The sequence below is a fragment of the Pipistrellus kuhlii genome, unplaced genomic scaffold, assembly GCF_014108245.1.
Source record: "Pipistrellus kuhlii isolate mPipKuh1 unplaced genomic scaffold, mPipKuh1.p scaffold_m20_p_4, whole genome shotgun sequence".
NCBI classification, from domain to species: Eukaryota; Metazoa; Chordata; class Mammalia; order Chiroptera; family Vespertilionidae; genus Pipistrellus; species Pipistrellus kuhlii.
Window position 1 is genome coordinate 1,739,966 of NW_023425540.1, and position 12,705 is coordinate 1,752,670.

Genomic DNA, 12,705 nt, shown 5'->3' on the forward strand with positions numbered 1-12,705 from the left:
CCCCAATCCGGGCTCGGCATTCTCAGCGTTGGCTGCACAGCGGGACAGCGGGGGCTCCACACCCTCCTCAGGCCTCCTCCCGCCCTGGAGGTTCTCATTTCCTCGCTGGGGTCATCGAGGTCATTGGGGTCTTCGGGGGTCTCCCCGCTGACATGTGTCACTGGAGCCGCCCAGGTGGCCGGGTGCCCATAGCGCGCCTGGTGCTTTATGGGAAGCAGATGCTGAGAGAGTGTTTGGGAAGTTAATGCAATGAGCAGCAGTGTGATGGTCCTCATCAGCCCTCATGCCTTACTGGGTGTTATTTCCAGCAATGCTTTACGCTTCCGAGTAGCACAAGTGAGCCTCCGAGAGCTGGGCAGCAGCAGACTTCTGAACCGGGGCACCTGTGCGGTCCCATCCGCAGCCAGCGCCCTCTTTGGGTGTGGAACCCAGACCCTGAAAACACTGCAGGACTCCCCGGCCTCAGCATCCTCGGGGGAAGCATCACAGCTCAGCTGCTGTTGGGGGCCAGAGAGGCTGGAGACCCTCAGAGTGAAGGTCAGAGGTCTCTAGCTCCGTGGTCAGCAAACTGCGGCTCTCGAGCCACAGGCGGCTCTTTGGCCCTTTGCGTGTGGCTCTTCCACAGAATACCATGGCCTGGGCGAGTCTGTGTTGAAGAAGTGGCGTTAGAAGAAGTTTAAGTTTAAAAAATGTGGCTCTCCATAGAAACTTTAATCGTTGTGCTGTTTATATTTAGCTCCGTTGACTAATGAGTTTGCCGACCACTGGTCTAGTTCAAGCCCATGGTGACTGTGGGCCCATTACTTGGCCTCTGCGTATTCGGTTTCCTCGCCTCTTCCCTGAGGTGAGGAGCGATCATGCCTGCCCCCCAGGGCGTGGTGGGGCACAGAGAGGTCTGTCTGTGAAGTACTAGGCTAGTGCTCAGACGGGGACGTGCCACATAATGGCGTGCAATCATTGCGGGGAGAATATTTTATTAACCTGAGTGCACAGGACTGTCTGTCAGCTGCTAGCAACGCGTTAGAAGATTCTCAGCAGAAGTTGCTGCACCCGGAAGACTCCTCGGGGACATAAGAGCGGGTGTCAGGTGTGTGAGCATAGGGTGAGCGGGCCGAGCGGCCGGCTGGTCCTGCCCTTGCCCTTCACGGCCTGGTCCGCCCTGAGGCAGCCTCGCTGGCACCGCCCACGTGGGCGAGGGGCCTGGCTGTCACGCTGCAAGCAGCCATGCAGAAGGCTGGGCAGGCAGCCCCCGGGGCCTTGTTCTCGTCACTTCCTTTTGCTTCCAAATGAGAGTGAGGCAACACGGCAGCCCAGCAGCTGTGGAGAGGACGGCTGATTGTGAAATAATTTGGAAGGATCCAACGTCCCATCCCCCCCACCCCCCCCCATCAGGCAGGAGGAAGCCTTTCCAAGTGGGAGCAGCGGGAACGGGCCCGTGTGCGGGGCACGTGTGGGCGGGACATGTGTACTCCGGGGCGCCCGTCCAGGTCCCTGCACATGGCTTCTGGGACACGCGGAGAGCAGGATGGAAATCAGCTGCCGAGGGAGACCGAAACCAGGGGAATCTTTTATGTTAAATAGTTATAAGTGAGATTAAGTAAAGGGGTACAAGGAGCCTCAGCCCAAGCAGCAGGTTCCCTCCAGTCACTGGGCCCTGGTAGAAGTCGGGAGGAGCCCCTGTGAAGTTCACGTCCCACTTTGCTGTCCTCTCCCGGAGGTGATAGATCAAAGACAGAATCTGAGGAATCGGATGGGTTATTTTGGGTTTCCAGCTGTGAATTTTCTGGATTTCAAAACTCCTGCCTGGATATTTATTTTTTCTCCTGGGAGAGAAGGGAAAAGTCCCTCGCCTGCATTCCCACTGTCTAGGATATGAGCTGTGACAAGCCCTGCTGGCTGACCCCTCGGAAGAGGACATGGCATTTGACCAGCTCAGCATTTCTTCCCCTTTTCTCACTGCCGCGGTACTGTACACGCACCCTGGGGACCCGCGTCGCCGCGGAGGAGCCTGGTAACGCGACCCGCACAGAGACAGGCCCTGCCAGGCCATCTCTCCCCGGCTCAGCGGGCATGCCGCGGTTCCCAGGCGCCACACAATCCCAGTGACCGCCTGGGACGTTATGGAAATGCCTCCTCTGGGTTTGGCTTTAAGAAATTAATCTGTTTTTTTAAAAAACAACAAAAACTTCACATTCCATTTCTCACGCAGTCAGTGTACTGGCTGGTTGACAAGACCCAGACAATGCCAGGGCCCGTTCCTGGCCCAGATGTGGGAGACCCACAGCTTCCACGGCCTCTCTCCTAGAACACGTGTGCATGCAAACCTGCACCGGCACATGAGGCCAACCCCTGCCTGTCTGTGCCCAGGGCCCGGATGCTGGACTTCTTTGCAGCAATGGGGCAGTCCTGTCCACTGAAAGAGGCCACGCATGTACTTCAAATGTTCTGTAAGGCATCCACACCTGGGAATAATGAAACTCTTCTTTAATTCTATTTTCTCTTTCAGTAACCCTTCCTAGTGGGACACTGGGCCTTCCCATCTCATCCTTTCTCTCTCTCTCTCTCTCTCTCTCTCTCTCTCTCTCTCTCTCTCTCTCTTTCTCTCTCTTCGTCAATTTGTATTGAATTCTGGGAGACTTCCTTGGATTGGTCTTTCAATGTATTTGTTTATGTCTTCTTTGTGTTTATTCTTGTGTTCAACATTCTGATTTTGTCTTTCAATTTTGTAGATAGGTGCGGGATGAGTTAAGTCTTCAGAGGTGAGCAGCTCACACTCTAGGAAGGTGTCCAGCGAAGGCCTGTGTTCTGACCTGGGCTAGGGAGCTCCTGGAAGGTGAGCTCTGAGTCTTTGGACCCTTCTTCTTGGGCCACACAGTGCCAGTGTGACCGATGGCTTGTGTTCTCAAAGGTGGCTCATGGGGAGCCTGTTTGGACTCTGAGGAGGCTAAGTCCCGCTTGCCTACTTGGTTGACCCCAATAAAAAACGTGAACAAGTGAGCTTCCCTGAGTGACAACGCATCACAGGTGTCATTACACTTCATCTTCTATGCTAATAAAAGGGTAATATGCTAATTAGACCAGAGACCTTCCAGGAGACCTTGCAGATGTCCTCCTGGACAAAGCCAGGGTGGCAGGGCCGAGGCAGAGGCAGTTAGGGGCAAGCAGGCTGTCTGGGGAGGGCAGTTGGGGGAAACCAGGTTGGCAGGGAAGGGAAGGCATTTGTGGGAGACCAGGCCTGCAGGGAAGGGCAGTTGGGGGCCATCAGGCTGGCAGAGGAATAGTTAGGCATCGATCAGTCTCGCAGGGGAGTGGTTAGGGGGTGATCAGGTTGGCAGGCAGGCAAGTAGCTGGGAGCCAGCGGTCCCGGATTGTGAGAGGATTTCCTACTGCTTGTCCGACTGCTGGTCAGCTATCCCCCGAGGGGTTCCAGATTGGAGAGAGATGCAGGCCGGGCTGAGGGTCACCCCCTGCATGAATTTCGTGCTCTGAGCTACTAGTTGTTTGTATAATTATGCACATTTGAGTGTCTCTACTGGTGGAGGACACTTGGAGGTGTGATCTGGTTTCTCTTGGAATTCACTCACGTGTCTTTTCCCTCCTGACTTTAATCAGTAGCCTCTCTCTGCAACCAGGAGTTTAACACCATTCTGCGACCCGTGAATCCTCCCAGCAAATCACTGACACACAAATACATTTCTCTCTCCTCATATTCCATCACGGTCATTTTCTAAGCAGACATTGTTCACAGTCTTCTATCAGTATGGAGACATTTTATTTCTATTTCTTTATTTCTTAGAACATTTTAAACTTACTTGAAGCTTCTTTCTGATTTTTAAAATGTACCTTTTTTGGGTTTGGTCTGCAAATATTTCCACTTGTTAAAGCTTACTGGTTCTCACCTAAGTGTGTCTAGCACTCAGTCACTTAGCAGTCGGCTGCCTCTGCAGCACCTGAAGACTCCATGGCGCTGATGCCAGGCTGTGGGGACATTTCTAACGGCCGAGTTAAGTTTACCTTACCGGCCAATTTACATCAGGACCCCAGGAGTTTCTCTGGCTCTGGACCAGAACGTAAATTAGATTTTAAACGCACAGAGAGAATAGGATTGGGGTTCCACTATTGTTTTATTCAAATCTTCCCCCTGTTCCCTGCCCTTGGTTTCAGCAAGCACTTTTACCTCATTTCCAGGTTAGTGGGTGGCACTTAAAGTTTTCTCCAATTTTTGTTTCATAGGATTAATGAAAGTTGGGAAATAATATAAAATCTCATCACCTCTTTCCATGCTCAATCGTGCTTTAGTGCTTATTGTCCGGAAATAACTGCCATGAGCCACTGTCTTCTTGGTTCAGCTGCCTGAATCACAAGGACATTTACTTGTCTCGGGAGTCCAATATATTTTTAAAATAAGTTTTTATCATTTACTTCAAATTTATAGATATGATCTGAATACCATCTTGTTTTAGTGTCAACTTTTATCTCTTTTTCTTACATGTAGAGAGCTTAAGGTTATACATACATGGGCACACTTCCTTTGTGTGTAGAATCCTAAGAGCCGAAGTTATCAATAGCGGATTGTTTTTATAGGGGGCCTACTCTTTGAATGGCATCTTGTCTACCTTAGTTTTTTCTAAGCCCAGGCCAAATCTTATTTTTTATAAGAATTTTTATTAATAATGCAATTAGGAATATAAAGAGAACACTGTTTACCAGTTTCTAAAGAATTTGTAGACCTAGTCCTTTCAGAATGTGAATAATTATAAATATCATTGGAGATCAGAAGTATGGAAGGGATATGGCTACTATAAAAAAGGGAACATAATAAAGAAAAAATGAAGACATTGATAAAATGTCTAATAAATTCTTTAAGTCAGTTACCATGGAGATAATGGAATGGACAGAAAACCCACAGATCTTCTGGGAAAGGGTTTTGAAAGTTCTCACACACCAGTATGCAAGGTTGAAAAGGAAGTTGGATGTCTAAACATTGCAGAGACTCCAGGGAAAGGCACGGCTTCTGAGTTCTAATTGATGTGACCAACAGTGTAAGCAAAACCTTAGAGATAAATCTGCAGTTTCATGAAGAAAACTGTAGATCAAAAGGGCGAGTGCTTGTTTTTGCCAAGATTTCAAGAGGCATCACTACTATTTAGCTTCACGTTGAGCATGGGGAACGGGAGTGCTTTGGAGTGTTTTTCTAGAAGTATACCACTTTTCCAGGTTCTTGTACCCTTTCATGGGTGATAGGGTACAAATTGTCTTTGGAACCTCTCAAGCATCTATATATATATATATAAAAGCCTGATATGCAAAGTGTCCCCTCGGGAGTTCGATCGACGTTCGACCGCTCACTCTGATGTGCGCTCACCACCAGGGGGTGTTGTGAATAAAGGAAGGCCTTGCTGGCAGCTGGTAGCCAGTAGCCAGGGAAGGGAGGCCCTCGCTGGCGGGCAGCAGCCACAGGGACCTTACCCAGTGCATGAATTTCATGCACTGGGGCCTCTGATGTGAAAACAAAGGAGAAACATTCATAAGACTTGTCAATAACTTTAAAAAATTGACCTAATATGCTGTTCTACCTGAAAGAGCAGATGTCAGTGTCTAGTGTGTGTGTGTGTGTGTGTGTGTGCGCGCGCGCACGTGCGAGCATGTGTGTGCCTGCAAAATGAAATAAAATGAAAAACCTGCCATCTTGCATAGTGTATGCACTGCTATGCTTACCTATTTTAATGGGCCCAAGGGTTTTGCTAGGCAGGACTTTGCTAATGGCTGTTCTGTGGAATTAGGAGGGCTATTAGGAACAAGGGAGATAACCGTGGACAACAAAGAAGGATGGTTTAGCCCGCATCTGCATTTGTTCCCATCATGGCTGCCTTTTTCACGGTAACAGACTTCAGTGTGTATCTTCTGTGTCTCTGCCATTTCCCAGGCTCCTTCAGGTGCCCCTTACTTGGTCCTCATTTGTTTGCGTGATGCATCTCCTTCTTCCTGTTTGTGCCGCCCTCACTGTGTGCGCTGTGGGACACCGAGGCCCTCTTTGTTGGTTATGTTGCTCCTACATGCAGACCCTGGAGTAGACCCCTGGGTCCAGCCATTCTGCCTCTTGCAGCCCACTTCACCTGCTCTCTGGCAGACATTCTTTGAAACAAGATGGAATTATAACAAATGAAAGACATCTAAGTGGACCACAGGCATCTACACATGTGATAAAATTGTGTAGAACTGAATGCACACACAGAGAAGTGCATATTTCTATAAGTGTGTTGGTTACAGTGCATGCATTTTAAGGCTGATGGAGTGTGTCAGTGTAACTCTCCTGACTGGGATATTGTACCTGGTTCCACACGGCATTATTGTGGGAGAACACCAAATGAAGTGTTCACAGAATCCCTGTTATTTCTTCCACAAGCATGTGCGTCCACAATTATCTCAAAAGGAAAAGTGAAGAGAAGACGTGTTAGTGTGAACATAATTGAGAGTCTGGGTTCCGCTTGTCTTCCCCTGAGTGAGTAATCTTGGACTAACCATGCTGCCCCTCACAGCTCCCTGGTTGTGAGTAAAGCAAATTAAATGCTACATGCATTAGGGTCCTTCCACTACACTTACTGTCAATGCTGAACTATTTTTCACTCCTTTACTCTGTCCGCCAATAAATCCTTACGAACACGTGCTATGACCAACTATCCTGGAGGCCCTGAGTGGTGGACATGCGTTTTCCTGGAGCTGGTTTTCCTGGCTGGTTTTCCACTCACATAAACGGGCTGCTTCCTCGCTATCTTCTCATTTTGTGTTGGGATACATCCAAGTGGACTCCAATGGCTTTAGACAGAACCCGAGTCTTCAGGTAGAGAACTGTCAAGTTTAAAAATAAACAGCAAACCCCACCAAGATTCCAGGAAGTAGAGAAGCACACGAGCTACTGTGGGATGGAGCCAGTGTCCAGGAGCCAAGGAGAGTGTTTCCTTTGCAAAGGCCCGTGGTCAGCAAAGTGCTCACCTCCTTACAGGGAGGAGGGTGTCAGGATAAGCTGCTCGGATAAGCCATCACTGACAAGAGAGGAAATCTCACTAATGTCTTTTTGCTCTTAAATTCATTTTAAAAAATATATATTTTTATTTATTTTTAAAAATATTTTTATTGATTTCAGAGAGGAAGGGAGAGAGAGAACTAGTAACATCAGTGATGAGAGAGAATCATGGATTGGCCGCCTCCTGCACGCCCCTCACTGGGGAGCGAACCCACAACCCAGGCCTATGCCCTTGACGAGGAATCGAACTCGGGACCTTTCAGTCCACAGGCCGACACTCTATCCACTGAGCCAAACCAGACAGGGTTAAAAAATATATTTTTATTGATTTCTGAGAGGAGGGGAGAGGGAGAGAGAGATGGAAACATCAATGATGAGAGATAACCATGGATTGGCTGCCTCCTGCACGCCCCACACTGGGGATCAAGCCTGCAACCTGGGCCTGTGCCCTGACAGGGGGTCAAACCCTGACCTGCTGGTTCATAGATTGACACTCGACCTCTGAGCCACGCCAGCCTCGCCTCTTTAATTCACTTTCATTGTAGCTGACAGACGGTGTTATATTAGTTTCCGGTAAACAACATAGTGACTCTGCATGTTTATGTCTCACAGAGTGATCACCATCAGCCCAGGGGACACCTGTCACCCTGCTGTTACCACGCTGCTCCCTGGCTGGGCCGCCTCCTCAGCACATTTCATAGCCGACTTTGTGCTTCTCACCCCCTTGTCTGTCATCCTCTCAGCCACCTCCGCTCCGGGGCCATCCGCTTGATCTCGGGATGTTGAGTTTGTTTCTGTTTCCTTTGGTTGCTTTTGTTATTAAGATTCTGCATATAAGACGGATCGTATGTGTCTTTCTCCGTCTGACTTATTTCACTTAACGTAAGACTCATGGTGAGCAAAAACGAGGAGGGATATCTATGCATCTGACGAGGCCCAGGGCACCCATGGCAGGCCTGAGGAGCACAGTGACCGACCGTCAGCACCGAGGGTGGTCTGGTCTCAGACTTGTAGCTGGGCAGGTGCTGGTGCACAGGCATGGCCACACGCCCGGGCCCACAGCTTGCTTAGCAGAGGCTGACCTTCCTCCTCAGTGCCCTCTGTCCATTGTTTTGCGCATCGAGGATAAGATGCCATGGAAAGGTCAGTCTTTTTTTCTGGATCCTTCAGGCCAGACCCGCAGGCTGCAGAGGGCAAGCCCACCAGACCTCCAGCCGCAGAAGCCATGCTCATGCTGCCTGCTTGCCCGCATGCCGTCTCGTGGGCTGGGAATGGTCAGCATGAGCTAACAGCACCACCAACGGGAAAGCAGTACCTCCCGCTCCACATTATCCAACCCCCGGTTTCCCCGCTTTGCTTTCTCCCCCCTCCTTAATCTACCATCAGTGGAGTTCATGTGCCTTCCTTATGTTTTCTCTGTTGACTCTAAGTGCCTGAAAGAAACTGCAAATCTTCCATCACTGTAGCATTTTCTCACAAACATGGCTCAAATAAACTCTTATAAAACTTTTTTGTAGGTTTGGATGCTATTCTGTGGACTCTCGTTAAACTATTATTTTTTTCCTTTTATAAAAATGTACTGAATTTATTGGAGTGACACTGGTTAATAAAATTATATAAGCTGCAGGTGTACGATTCTATAATACATCATTTGTATATTGTGTTATGCGTTCACCACCCACTTACTAAATTCTTAAGGTTCTTAAGTTACAGACTCTATTCCTAGCCTCAAGTACTGGCACACTCATTACTTCATCTCTGGATAGAGGCAACCCTATTTTAAACTGGAGTCGGATGATGGGAGATAGGATTAATTCTATTTTTATTTCAGGAGTATGCATGGGGGAATACAAAGGAAGAAAAATGTCAGAAGAGTTTCTCTCTAATTGAACACTTTCCTTATTTTCCCAATCCCACACAGGAAATGGGCTGGGGCTGTGTTGTGTGTGTTTTCCCAGCCTCTGTCTGTAGAGCATTTTTCCCAGGATGAGGAAGACAGATCTTGGAGACACAGCGACGGCATCAATAGCTGCGATCACTGGCCCGTCCGAGGGCGTTGGATAAGGACCCCCTACCTGCCCCGGGGCTGGCCCGTCAGGCAGTGGAGCCCACGCCCTGAGAGCAGACACCTGGGAAGCTGCTGACTGTGCTACTGAGAGCTTCCCCTGGGGTCTCCCCTGAGATCCCAACCCTAAACCCTTAGGACTGGGGAGGCCGAGGCCCTCCCTCCTGGGAACCCCCTCCTTGCCCTCCCCTCTCTTCCCCTCCCCTCACTCACCCCACCGCCTGGTGCGTTAGCTTCCTCCCTCCCACGCTCCAGGGCCCTTCCTGTACCTCTGTACCTTGTTTCCTGAGCCCATTCCTTCTAGGAATCACTTTTCTACTTCTGAGATTCACCCAGAAACACTCTCTTACAAACGAGTGGGGTTGTATGGGGGCAGAGACGACATTTGGTGGCGTCTCTTGCTTCATCGTTAGAACGTCTGTGGTTATGGTGGAGGACTGTAGGTGTGAGATGAGGTGACTTGCCAACTTTCCTGCCTCCATCTCTCCCTTCTGCCTCCGGAGACTGTGGATTCCTTGTTCATGCTTCACCCACACGTGTGTCATGGCAGGATCTGAGCTGCCGCCTCTGACTGGCACGGCCCCTGCTGGTCCCGCCCTAGACTCTTTCCTCCTCTCTCACTTTGTTCAGTTTGCAGCTTCTGCATGGACCTGCTTCCTCCTTTTCTATCCTGGACTTCGTGTTGGCGGATGCTATTTTTGTTAGCAATTCCATCAACATCCTTTTCCTTTGTCTTTCAACAGAAACTCCCTCTAGACCAGCGCCACCGCGGGAATCTCTGATCCGGGGAAGGAAACATGGACATCGAGGAACCAGCGATTCAGACCTTAGGCTCCGGGGTTTTTCAACACCAGCCTTTTGCCTTTGCTTGTTCACTGTGAAAACTTTGGGATTCCCCTCCCAGCTTCCCAATGTGACCGGTCCATGCTGTGGGTCTCAGGGCTCCTGTTCTGGATACATAAGTCTGGGTGGGCCCCACACTTCGCAAGGACAGATCTTGGAAGCTGTGTTGGGAAACAAGTGGCAGGAAATAGTTCAGCCTTGTTTTCCGAAAGGCCACTCTGTAACCTGTGGCTCTCCTAGCTCCGTGGTAGGCAAACTGCGGCTCGTGAGCCACATGCGGCTCTTTGGCCCCTTGAGTGTGGCTCTTCCACAAAATACCATGGCCTGGGCGAGTCTATTTTGAAGAAGTGGTGTTAGAAGCTAAGTTTAAGTTTAAAAAAATGTGGCTCTCCAAAGAAATTTCAATCATTGTCCTGTTGATATTTGGCTCTGTGGACTAATGAGTTTGCCGACCACTGCCCTAGCCCATCACCAAACTCCTGACTGCCTGTTCAACTTGGCTTTGAAGAACTGGCTGCGGAAAGCCGTGAGTCAGCAGCTGACGGTGACGAATGAGGGGCTCACCGGAGCCAGAGGAAACAGAGGAGCTTTTCAGTCATGGAAGGTGGGCGACTAGAAACGGGGACAGGGTGGTGGCTGCTGCTGAGGGTAGGAACACAGACAGCAGCCATTACGCTCACTTATTTGAATTCTATTTGCGGCCCTCTTCTTAGTACAGATGCACTTTGTAAAGGTTTTATTTCGTGGAGCACCACCAGCAATACACCAGGCCCAGCGCTGATGGGGTCCGCTCTGTGCCGCCCTGTGGGCTGGGAGGACGGGGAGTGGGGGTGGAGGTGCAAGCTCCCAGCACCTCTGGCCAGTCAGGGCCTCTTCCCAGAGCGTGGCGCTGCCTGTGGGGGTGACTGGCTTTCTGGGTTCCCAGCCCTCTTTCTAGGGCTCCTGGTGTGGTGCGTGCTGACTCAGACGGAACCTTCTGCAGCCTGCTCCTTTCCAAGCGCTACTTACACACCTGTCACTCACGGCTCTTTCTGCTCCGGGCTGATTTATTCCATTTGCCAACGTCCCCTGGTTCCTAGTCTAGTTAATGGCCTGTTCATCTGTACATAAACATTTACACAAGATGGAAAAGATGAAGTAATTTAAACTTGGTCCCTTATTTCCACCCCCGCCCCCTTCAGTGAAAGGTTGGTTATTCAGTGGTTTACGCTCCGCCTTTTATCGCTCCCGGGCGCGTTAATACCTGTGATTAACTGGGTTTTCAGGCCCCCATCTGCAGTTAATCACACGTCACTGCCCTTGCCCCCCTGGCCAATGTACCCTGGCCGGCAACCCGCCCTCTCTCCCCACCTGGCAGCGGAGGCCTCACAGGCCGGCCTACGTCCTCGCTCACAGCCTCCGAGAGGCACTTAAATAATATTTAAAAAGTCACTTTTCTTTTGAAGTGGTCGCAGGAAGCACATGCTTAGTGTACGTACACAGACAGGGCCAGGCGGGCTGTGGGCGCGGTGATTTACGGGCCCGTGGCCACCGAGCCGGCCGGGAGGACTGACAGGCTCCATTGGGCCACGGCCCGGCGTTCCCGGTGAGCGCGCCGGAGGGAAAGAGCCAGCGTCTCTCCACTCCACACGGCCTGTTTTGTCTTTTCCTACAGCTCAGCGGACTTGTGAGAGGCCCTCGTGTTAGCCTAAGCTCTTCACCTTCTCAGTCCTTTGAGCAGGGGAATAACACCTTAAGGATTAACTGTACTCTGGGTAAAAGGGAAAACTGACTCCTTCCCCGTTGCCCCTTCCTAAGGAAGAGGGCAATTCAAACCAATTCTTCCATTTCTCCGAGTCCTCCATAAACCTGTCACAAGGGATTTAATTTAAGGAAGAAAAATGGCGCTAACGCAGAGCAGTGAAACATGTGGTCATGTCTGGCCACTATATTTTTTGGCAAAACTTGATCTAACCCAGGAATTTACAGCTCTTCCAAAACGGAGTGTTTTTGTTGGTGAGGGTAAGTAGGAGGAAGGCAGAAACAAGCATGTGGGATTTTAATTGATTGAGAACTGGGACGTGAGAAATAGCCTCTATTTTTTTTTTCACGTATGAAGGATACTGGGCTATGATTAAAAATTATGAAGGGATTCTGTGGAATTCATACCTTTAATCAAAGAAATCTCACAAGCAAGTTATTCTTTCTTGACCCATCTAATGGTCAAGAGACTGACCACTGTTGCTCTCGGGAGTGCTAGGCACATGGTATGGAAAAGGACACATGAAGGCTGAAATCGATGTCCTGATACGTGATCAAAGAAAACCCTCATTGTCTTTCCTGATTCACGTTAAAAGGCCAGAAATCAGTGCGCACCTACTATGTTTTAGATCTTAGTTGCCCTTAAGTCAAGAATGACATCTCACTGAACCACTATTGCTAAATGTATTGGCTGATGATGGGTAGCTACTCAGAGCTTATAAAGTAGTCTGCTACAGTTGGTCAAACATTGAGTGCGCTCACCCCTGATGCCTCGGCAGGGCCAGACCCAATGAGTTCTGGGGCCCTATGCAGCCAGAGAGCCGGAAGTCCCGCACCCCTGCTTTGTGAGTCAACAGACCCGAGGCCATGCTCTTGAGACAGCTTGAGGCTGACCAGAACCTGATGTCCTAGGGTTTAATGATCCGGAAAGGGCGTGTACGGGCAGAGAGGAGAAAGGGTCACGTTTAAACAGCGGCTTCTCTGTGCCGTCACTCTATTTATTCATCCTCTTTCCCAATGAGGTCAAATGCAG

General features: G+C 49.9%; 1 long non-coding RNA gene across 1 annotated transcript; it reads left to right on the plus strand.

The window, feature by feature from the left end:
• The first annotated feature begins 589 nt into the window (after positions 1-589).
• LOC118703270 lies at positions 590-10,795 on the plus strand. The gene is made up of 4 exons (XR_004982972.2): positions 590-772; positions 2,797-2,800; positions 9,533-9,544; positions 10,783-10,795. It is a non-coding gene; the product is annotated as an uncharacterized LOC118703270 (long non-coding RNA).
• Positions 10,796-12,705: the final 1,910 nt, after the last annotated feature.